At 39.8% G+C, this 8,918-nt stretch overlaps 1 non-coding gene across 1 annotated transcript; it reads left to right on the top strand.

Annotated features, from left to right (window-relative positions):
• Positions 1-8,607: 8,607 nt before the first annotated feature.
• Positions 8,608-8,714, top strand: LOC115860302 (U6 spliceosomal RNA). Its single transcript, XR_004042408.1, has one exon. It is a non-coding gene; the product is annotated as a U6 spliceosomal RNA (small nuclear RNA).
• The last annotated feature ends 204 nt before the right edge of the window (positions 8,715-8,918 follow it).

The following is an 8,918-nucleotide window of genomic DNA, read 5'->3' as shown; positions in this document are numbered from 1 at the left end:
AAATTTCCATCTGTTTTCTTGAGAGAAATTCTGAATTTCAAGCAAGGCTGTTATTGCATTACTTGAATTCAGTTCAGATTGTGTGCCAAGATGCCCTGAAAATGGGATGTCAAATCAAGAACTTGAGATATTAATATTCAGCACATATCTTGAGTCATCCTGTTTAGATTGGATGAGATAGTATAGCAGACTGGTGTAGCGCCCGGTTGTTGCCTCAAGGAAGGAACTTTCAATTCCTGATTTAGCTTCATTGTTGGCAGATGAGATTAATGGTATTCTCTTGAAGGTTTCTGGCAGAAGTTTATTTAGGTAACCAACTGAAATTTGTAAAATTTGCACAAAGAGAATAAAGGTACCAAATAGGAAAGTTTTATAGTCTTCAGAAGTGATTTAGCCCACAGACTTTTTTTTCACCAATAAAAACTGTAATAGCCAGCCCACATTTGGCCTACCACCTCTCTCCCTGTTATCAATCCACACTTCTTTCTCTCTTATCTCCCTATGAATGTGTAAGTGTTTACTGGGAACAAATGACACCCAAAATTTGTCTGTAAAAGATTCTTTATAAACCCCCCAAAAACGAAAAGGAAGAAAGAAAGAAGGAGAAAGAAAAACGGGGGAAAGAAAGAGTGGAAAGAAGAGCTCACACCTCAATTTTCCTGTGGTATACCTTTTCTTTTTCTTCCTAAGGTCTATAAAATTGTCAGGTGGGTTCACTGGTTCGATTACTCTTTACCCCTTATATTATCACTTGAACCTTAGTGTCACTGTCCAGATCTATCTGAATATGTCTATGAATCTAGCAGTATACGTACACATGAGAAGTAATTGTCAATCTAGTATATTCTGGCATGAATCTAAGCTTAAAATTTGGAGCACATGTGCAGTATTCATTTCAATGCTTCCTTCAGTGTGTGTACATAGTTAGCAATTGCTAGTGGCATGCTGTTCTACCAAGTGAAAGAGAATAATCTGCCTGTTCCACAGAGATCAAATTATAGATTTATATACATTTATTATATATAATATATATATACACATACACACTATATGTAAGTGCTTTATGTAGTATACAGTTCTACATACAGTTGATTATTGAACAATGCATGTGTTAGCAGTGCCAACCCTGGCAGTCAAAAATCCACTTGTAACTTTAGGACGACCCTCCTGCCTGCGGTTCAGCATCTGAAGATTCAACCACAGATCACATAGTTCTATAGTATATATTTGTATAAGTGGACCCATACAGTTCAAACCCATGTTGTTCAAGGGTCAACTGTAGTTATAATATAAAGTATTACTATTGTTCTTCCTAGTATGTAATCTTGGGAAGAGATTATACCCTTCATGGTTATCAGGAAAAACTACAGGTGACAGTACACCTCCAATCCCTTCATGTAATCAACAGCAAAGAATGACCAAAATAGCATTTCTGCATTTTCCTTCTCCTCATCCTTTATCTACACTCACTGTTCTGTTTCTGATAGATTCTGTTACTATAAAGTAGAGTAAGCAACAAAGTTTCCAATCACAGCTTTATTAGTAGAAGCTTTGCTCATGCATGTTATTTTATATCAAGAGTTTTTCTCAGATTTTGTAAGAGTATTTGGATACTAAATTTGATATTAAAAGTAGCATCAAACTTGTTTGAACCAGAGGAACAATTTATGTCATAAGCTACATCAGGGTAGTTGCTAGTCACACTAAAACTTCAGAGGTAGGTATAGGGGGAGAATGAGAAAAACAACAACAAACCAGTATGTTTATAAGCCTGTGCTCCCAAAGCTTAGCTAGCAAAGCGGGATGTGTATGTAGGCAAACTCAGCTGGAATCTAAGATGGCCTTAAAATCCATAGCGTCCAAAGCATTTCCATAGAATGTGTCATAGCCAATTCTGGGTACGAGTGACAATAGCAGTCAAGTGAGAAAAAGCATTTGTCAAAATCCAACATCCATTCCGGATAAACACTCCCAGCAAACTAAGAATATAAGGGAACTTCTTCAATCTGATAAAGGACATCTACAGGAGCCTATAGCTAACATACTTAATAGTAAAAGAGTGAGTGCTTTCCCAAAAGCTCAAGAACAAAACAGTATCTGCTCTCATTATCTCTGTTCAAGACTGTATGAAAGGTTCATAGCCAGTGAAATAAGGCAGAAAAGAACCAGATAATGGAGTAGGAGATACCAGCCTTCATTCCTCAAGAAAATATAACAAGTATGCAGCTATTCATGAATGAAAACAGCCCTGGGAGGACTCAAGAGTCCAATTAAGAGCCTATAGCAACACAGTGGAACCAAACGAGAATAACTGCACGACAAAGATCTCCGAGGAGATCAGCATAGCTGAGGTGTCCAGAGACAGCTAGGAACCAAAAAATAAAAAAGGTGAAGGCTATCGGTGTCAGCCACATGGCAAAGGCCACCACATTCCCCATGGCATGCTCTGTGGAGAATCCCAACAGACTTTGCCACTGAGGAGCTCAACAGCCCCCATGACAGTATGGACTACTCCATTGTGTTTGTGCATATGAATCCCAATGGCCTGCTCCACAGAGAATACAAGCAGATTTCACTGAGGTAAGCAACAACCATTGCCATCATGGACCCCTCAGAGAGGAGATACTACAACCCCCCCAAGAAAGAGTCTGGTGTCCTGGAACCAAGGATGCCACCCCTCCCACCAAGCCCCATACTTACCCCAGACCCCAGAGCCACAGCTGTTCTGCATGTCCCAAAACTTCAGACCCTGACTGTGCATGTGCTCTTTGTGTGCCTGTTCTGTGTGTACCCACATCTTGGGCACTGGAGTCAACACCACTGAGGGCTAGGCAGTGCCCCAGATTCTGGAGTTACTGTCTCTACAAATGCACCCACTCTCCAGCTCCCAGCTCCTTGGCTGCTCAGCTTGCACCAACATCTCAGATACCAGAGCAACCACCACTGTGGGCAGCCAGTGCCCCAATCCCTGGAGCCGCTGTTGCTCTGTGGACATCCACTCCAGAGCCCAACTTCATAGCTGTTCCATGGTGCCTATGCATCAGACACCAATGCCAACTCTACCACGACGGCTCTCATGAGCTGGACATGGATCCAAAAGGGATACCCTTTGCCATGACAACCCCAGCAGGAGAAGAAAGATCAGGAGTTCCCTAGAAGACTTTACCGCCAAAGACCCCATCAGACCCCACCACTGCTTCAGACAGTCACGGCCCTGGCCAATGAAGACCCCAGCAATCTTTGTGAACAGTGACCTCAGCTGATGGAGCTGCAGGGAGCAGCAGCACCAGGACTTACCTGGAGCCAGAACTACCACACCCCACTCAGCCACTGCCCTTGTACCACATGCTGATGATCTTTTCCCACCAAAACCTGTCCATAAATTCTGGAAGAGGTTACTGTTCCATCAAATGCAGACATCAACACAAGCCTACAATAAAGGTGAAAAATCAAGGAAGCATGACACAACCAAAGAAACACAATAATTTTCCAGTAATCAACTCCAAAGAAATAAAAACTATGAATTGACAGAGAATTCAAGATAATTGGTTTAAGGAAGACTAGTGAGCTATAAGAGAATACAAATAGACAAATTAGGAAAACAATACATAAACCAAATGAGAAGCTCAACGGAGAGAGAGAGAGAGAAATCATAAAAACAAAACAAAACAAAACAAAACCCAAAAAAAAACATATTCTGGAGCTCAAGATTATAATGGAATGAAAAAAAAATGCAAGAAGAACATCAACAGCAGGCTTTAATGATACAGAAGAAAGAATCTGTGAACTTGAGAACAGGTCATTTGTTATTATCCAGTCAGAGGAGAATAAAGAAAAAATGAAAAACAGTGAAGAAATCCTATGTGAATTATGGGATACCATTAAGTGAAACAATATATGTACTATGAGAGTACCAAAAGAGAGAAAGGGGGCAGAAAGCTTATGTAAAGAAATAATGACTAGAGAGATCAAGATGGTGGAGTAGGAGGACGCTAAGCTTGTCTCCCCTCCATGAACACATCAAAAAAAATATATATATATATATATATACATGTGGAGCAATTCTCACTGAAAACAAACTGTAGACTGGCAGAAAGACTATAAAGGCGATAAAGAAACCAAGGCTATAAAGAAAGAGCCACACAAAGTCAGGTAGGAAGGAAAGAGAAGTGATCATCTCAGGACCTGCACCCCTGGGAGGGGACACAGAAGGGGGGTATTACACAGGCCTGGAGATACTTCCTGGGAAGTGAGTGGTTCAAACCACATATGGGACGTGCCAGACCTTGAGTCCAATACCAGGAAGATGAGTCCCCTTGGCTTGTTTGAGGACCAGTAAGACTAGTAGGGGGGCTGTGAGAAACTTGGACTGCACTTGTGAAGTGCAAGCACATGCTTCCTTGTTCCCCAAACAAGGCTGAGTAAGCAGTTTGAGACTGCCTGGGACCCTGGCCAGTTTCCCATGACACCCCACCATGCACCCTGGCCCACACTCAGTGCCCACTCTGGCCCCTCTTGCTCTGTGGGGCAGCATCCCACTAGGATGAAGGTTGCTGCTGCCAGGGGGAATGTGCAGTTGTGGAGGACGGAGCTGGCTTATACCTGGCACTACATCTGAATGGGTTTGGAGTGGCCCTTCCTGGCACTCTTGGAGGCAGCAGATCAGGAGTGGTCTGGAACTCTGGATGCTATATGGGACCACTCCAGTACAGGCCCTGGCCTGCACTGGGTGCCTGATCTGGCCCCTCTTGCTCCAACTCTGCTTCCATCTGGAGCTAAGGTATTAATGCTGGGCGGAGTGAGGAGCATACACTTAGAACAGAACCAGCTTGGATCCAAACCTCAGGGCCTCTTCTTTAGCACCTTGAGACCTGAAGCCACCCTCAATACAGTGGTGTCAGGCACTGAACATAGGAGAAGCCCCAGCTCACACCTGGCTCTGGCTCTAGCTCTGCCATCTCTGTGGCCCACCTCAGTGATAGCTGTCAGCATACCCTGGGGGAAGACATGACCCATGTTCTCCCATCAAAAGCCACTAGACACACACAGACTGTAGATGGACACACCCACATAAGGACATCCCTTCAAGACCAGGATGGGTAACTCTTACATCTAATTTCATAGAAATAGAGAAACTTATGGAAAATGAAAAGACAGGAATTTGTTTCAAATGCAAGAATAAGAAAAAAACCTCTGCACACATCCTGAGCTGACATGTCAGTGCATCCATTTCTCACCAGGATCTCTACCTGAATCACCAGGTAAAAGGCCTCTGCCCACAACACATTATAAACAAGTGAAACTAGACAGAGCACAAAGGAAAACAAAAGCTTTGTAGAGTCTGAGGACAAGAAGGCAGAGTAGAAGGACCTGAGCTCACCTGCTCTCATGAAAACACCCAAATCACAACTAACTCCTGAACAACCATCAACAAAAGAGACTCGAACCTACTGAAAATGATATTCTACTTCCAAAGACAAAGAAGAAGCAACAACAAGATGGGGGCAGACACCAGAAGCAGCAGCAACTAAATTCCTGCAGCCTGTGGGACTGCAAACACAGAAAGTTAGACGAAATGAGATGGCAGAGGAATATGTTCCAGATGAAGGAACAAGATAAAACCCCAGAAGAACAAGTGAAACAGAGATAGGCAATCTACCTAAAAAAATAATTCAGAGAAATGATAGTAAAGATGATCCAAGATCTCAGAAAAAGAATGGAGGCACAGACCAAGAAGACATAAGAAATGCTTAACAAAGAGCTAGATGATATAAAAAACAAACAGAGTTGAACAATACAATAACTGAAATGAAAAATACACCAGAAGGAATCAATAGGAAAATAAATGAGGCAGAAGAACAGATAAGTGAGCTGGAAGAAAGAATTGTGGAAAGCATTACCGTGGAACAGAATAAAGAAAAAAGAATGAAAAGAAATTAGGACACTTTAAGAGACAACTGGGACAACATCAAATTCACCAACATTCACATTATAGGGGTCCCAGAAGGCGAAGAGAGAGAGAAAAGGCCTGAGAAAATACGTGAAGAGATAATAGCTGAAAACTTCCCTAACATCGGAAAGGAAACAGTCACCCAAGTTCAGGAAGCACAGAGAGTCCCAGGCAGGATAAACCCAAGGAGGAACACACTGAGGAACATATTAATCAAATTGACAAAAATTAAAGACAAAGAGACAATATTAAAGCAACAAGGGAAAAGCAACAAACAACATACAAGGAAATTCCCATAAAGTAATCAGCTGATTTCTCAGCAGAAACTCTGTGGGTCAGAAGGGAGTGGCATGATATATTTCAAGTGATAAAAGGGAAAAGCCTACAGCCAAGAATACTCTACCCATCAAGGCTCTCATTCAGATTTGACAAAGATATCAAAAGCTTTACAGACAAGCAAAAGCTAAGAGAATTCAGCACCACTAGACCAGCTTTGTAACAAATGCTAAAGGAACTTCTCTAGAAGGAAAGGAAAGGTCACAACTAGAAACAAGAAAATTACAAATGGGAAGGCTCACCAGTAAAGGCAAACGTAAATGTAGTAGATCATCCACACACAAATATGATATCAAAACCAGCAATTGTGAGAAGAGGAGAGTACAAATGCAGGATATTGGATGTGCATTTGAAATTAAGAGACCAGCAACTTAAAACAGTTGTGTATATATATAGACTGCTACATCAAAAACTCATGGTAACCACAAACCAAAAGTATACAATAGATGTACACACAAAAAAGAAAATGCAATACAAACACAACACTTAAGATAGTCATCAAATCACAATAGAACAAAAGAGGAAGGGAAGAAAAAAGACCTACGAAAACAAGTCCAAAACAATGAATAAAATGGCAATAAGAACATACATATCAATAATTACCTGAAATGTAAACAGATTAAAACATAGACTGGCTGAATGCATACAAAAACAACACCCATATATGTGCTGTCTAAAAGAGACACACTTCAGATCTAGGGACACATACAGAATGAAAGTGAGGGAATGGAAAAAGGTATTTCATGCAAATGAAAATCAAAAGAAAGCTGGAGTAGCAATACTAATATCAGACAAAATAGACCTTAAAAAAAAAGACTTACAAGAGACAAAGAAGGACACTACATAATGATCAAGCAATCCATCCAAGAAGAAGATATAGCAATTGTAAATATATATGCACCCAACATAGGAGCACCTCAATATATAAGGCAAATGCTAACAGCCATAAAAGGAGAAATTGACAGTAACACAATAATAGTGAGGGGCTTTAATACCCCATTTACATCAAGGGACAGATCATCCAGACAGAAAATCAATAAGGAAACACAGGCCTTAAATGACACATTAGACCAGATGGACTTAATTGATATTTATAGCGCATTCCATCCAAAAGCAGCACAATACACCTTCTCAAGTGCACATAGAACATTCTCCAGGATAGATCACATGCTGGGCCACAAAGCAAGCCTCAGTAAATTTAAGAAAATTGAAATCATATCTAGCACCTTGCCTGACCACAACACTATGAGATTAGAAATCAACTACAAGAAAACAATTGTGAACACAAATATGTGGAGGCTAAACAATATATTACTAAACAACCACTGGATCACTGAACAAATCAAACAGGAAATAAAAAATACCTAGAGACAAATGAAAACGAAAACAGGATGATCCAAAACATATGAAATGTGGCAAAAGCAGTTCTAAGAGGGAACTTTATAGCAATACAATCTTACCTCAGGAAATAAGAAAAATCAAAAATAAGCAACCCAACCTTATACCTAAGCAACTAGAGAAAGAACAAATAAAACCTAGAGTTAGCTGAAAGAAAGAAATAATAAAAATCAGAGCAGAAATAAAAGAAATAGAGATGAAGAAAACAATAGAAAACATCAATGAAACTAAAGGCTGGTTCTTTGAAAAAATAAGCAAAATAGATAAACCTTGAGCCAGACTCATCAAGATAAAAAGAGAGAGGGCTCAAATCAATAAAGTTAGAAATGAAAAAGGAGAAGTTACAACTAACACCATAGAATTACAAAAGATTATAAGACACCACTACAAGAAACTATATGCCAATAAAATGGACAATCTAGAAGAAATGGAAAAATTTCTAGAAAGGTACAATCTCCCAAATCTGAACCAGGAAGAAATAGAAAGTATAAACAGACCAATCACAAGTACTGAAATTGAAACTCCCAATGAACAAAAGTACAGGACCAGATGGCTTCACAGGCGAATTCTATCAAACATTTAGAGAAGAGTTAACACTGATCCTTCTGAAACTGTATCAAAAAACTGCAGAGGAAGAAACACTCCTTAACTCATTCTATGAGGCCATCATTCTGATACCAGTACCAGACAAAGATACTGCAAAAAAAAAAAAAAAAAAAAAAGAGAATTAAAGACCAATATCACTGATGAACATAGACGTAGAAGTCCTCAACAAAATACTTGCAAACCGAATCCAACAGTGCATTAAAAGGATTATGCACCATGTAAAGTGGAATTTATCGAAGGGATGCAAGGATTTTTCAGTAACTGCAAATCAGTGTGATACTCCATGTTTACAAATTGAAAAATAAAACCATATGTTCATGCTCACTTTGGCAGCATATATGCTAAAATTAGAATGATACAGAGAACATTAGCATGGCCCCTGTGCAAGGATGAAATGGAAATTCATAAAGCATTTCATATTTTTAACAGACAAAAAGGGAGAAATTGATAGGAATATAATAATACTAGGAGAATTTAACACCCTACTCACATCAATAGACAGATCTTCCAGACAGAGAATCAATAAGGCAACAGAGATACTAAATGATACACTAGAACAGTTAGATTTAATTGAGATTTTTAGGAAATTACATCCAAAAAAACCAGAATACACATTCTTTTTGGTACA

The sequence above is a fragment of the Globicephala melas genome, chromosome 3 (assembly GCF_963455315.2).
Source record: "Globicephala melas chromosome 3, mGloMel1.2, whole genome shotgun sequence".
In the NCBI taxonomy this organism is placed as follows: Eukaryota; Metazoa; Chordata; class Mammalia; order Artiodactyla; family Delphinidae; genus Globicephala; species Globicephala melas.
This window is presented reverse-complemented; position numbering and strand designations above follow the sequence as displayed.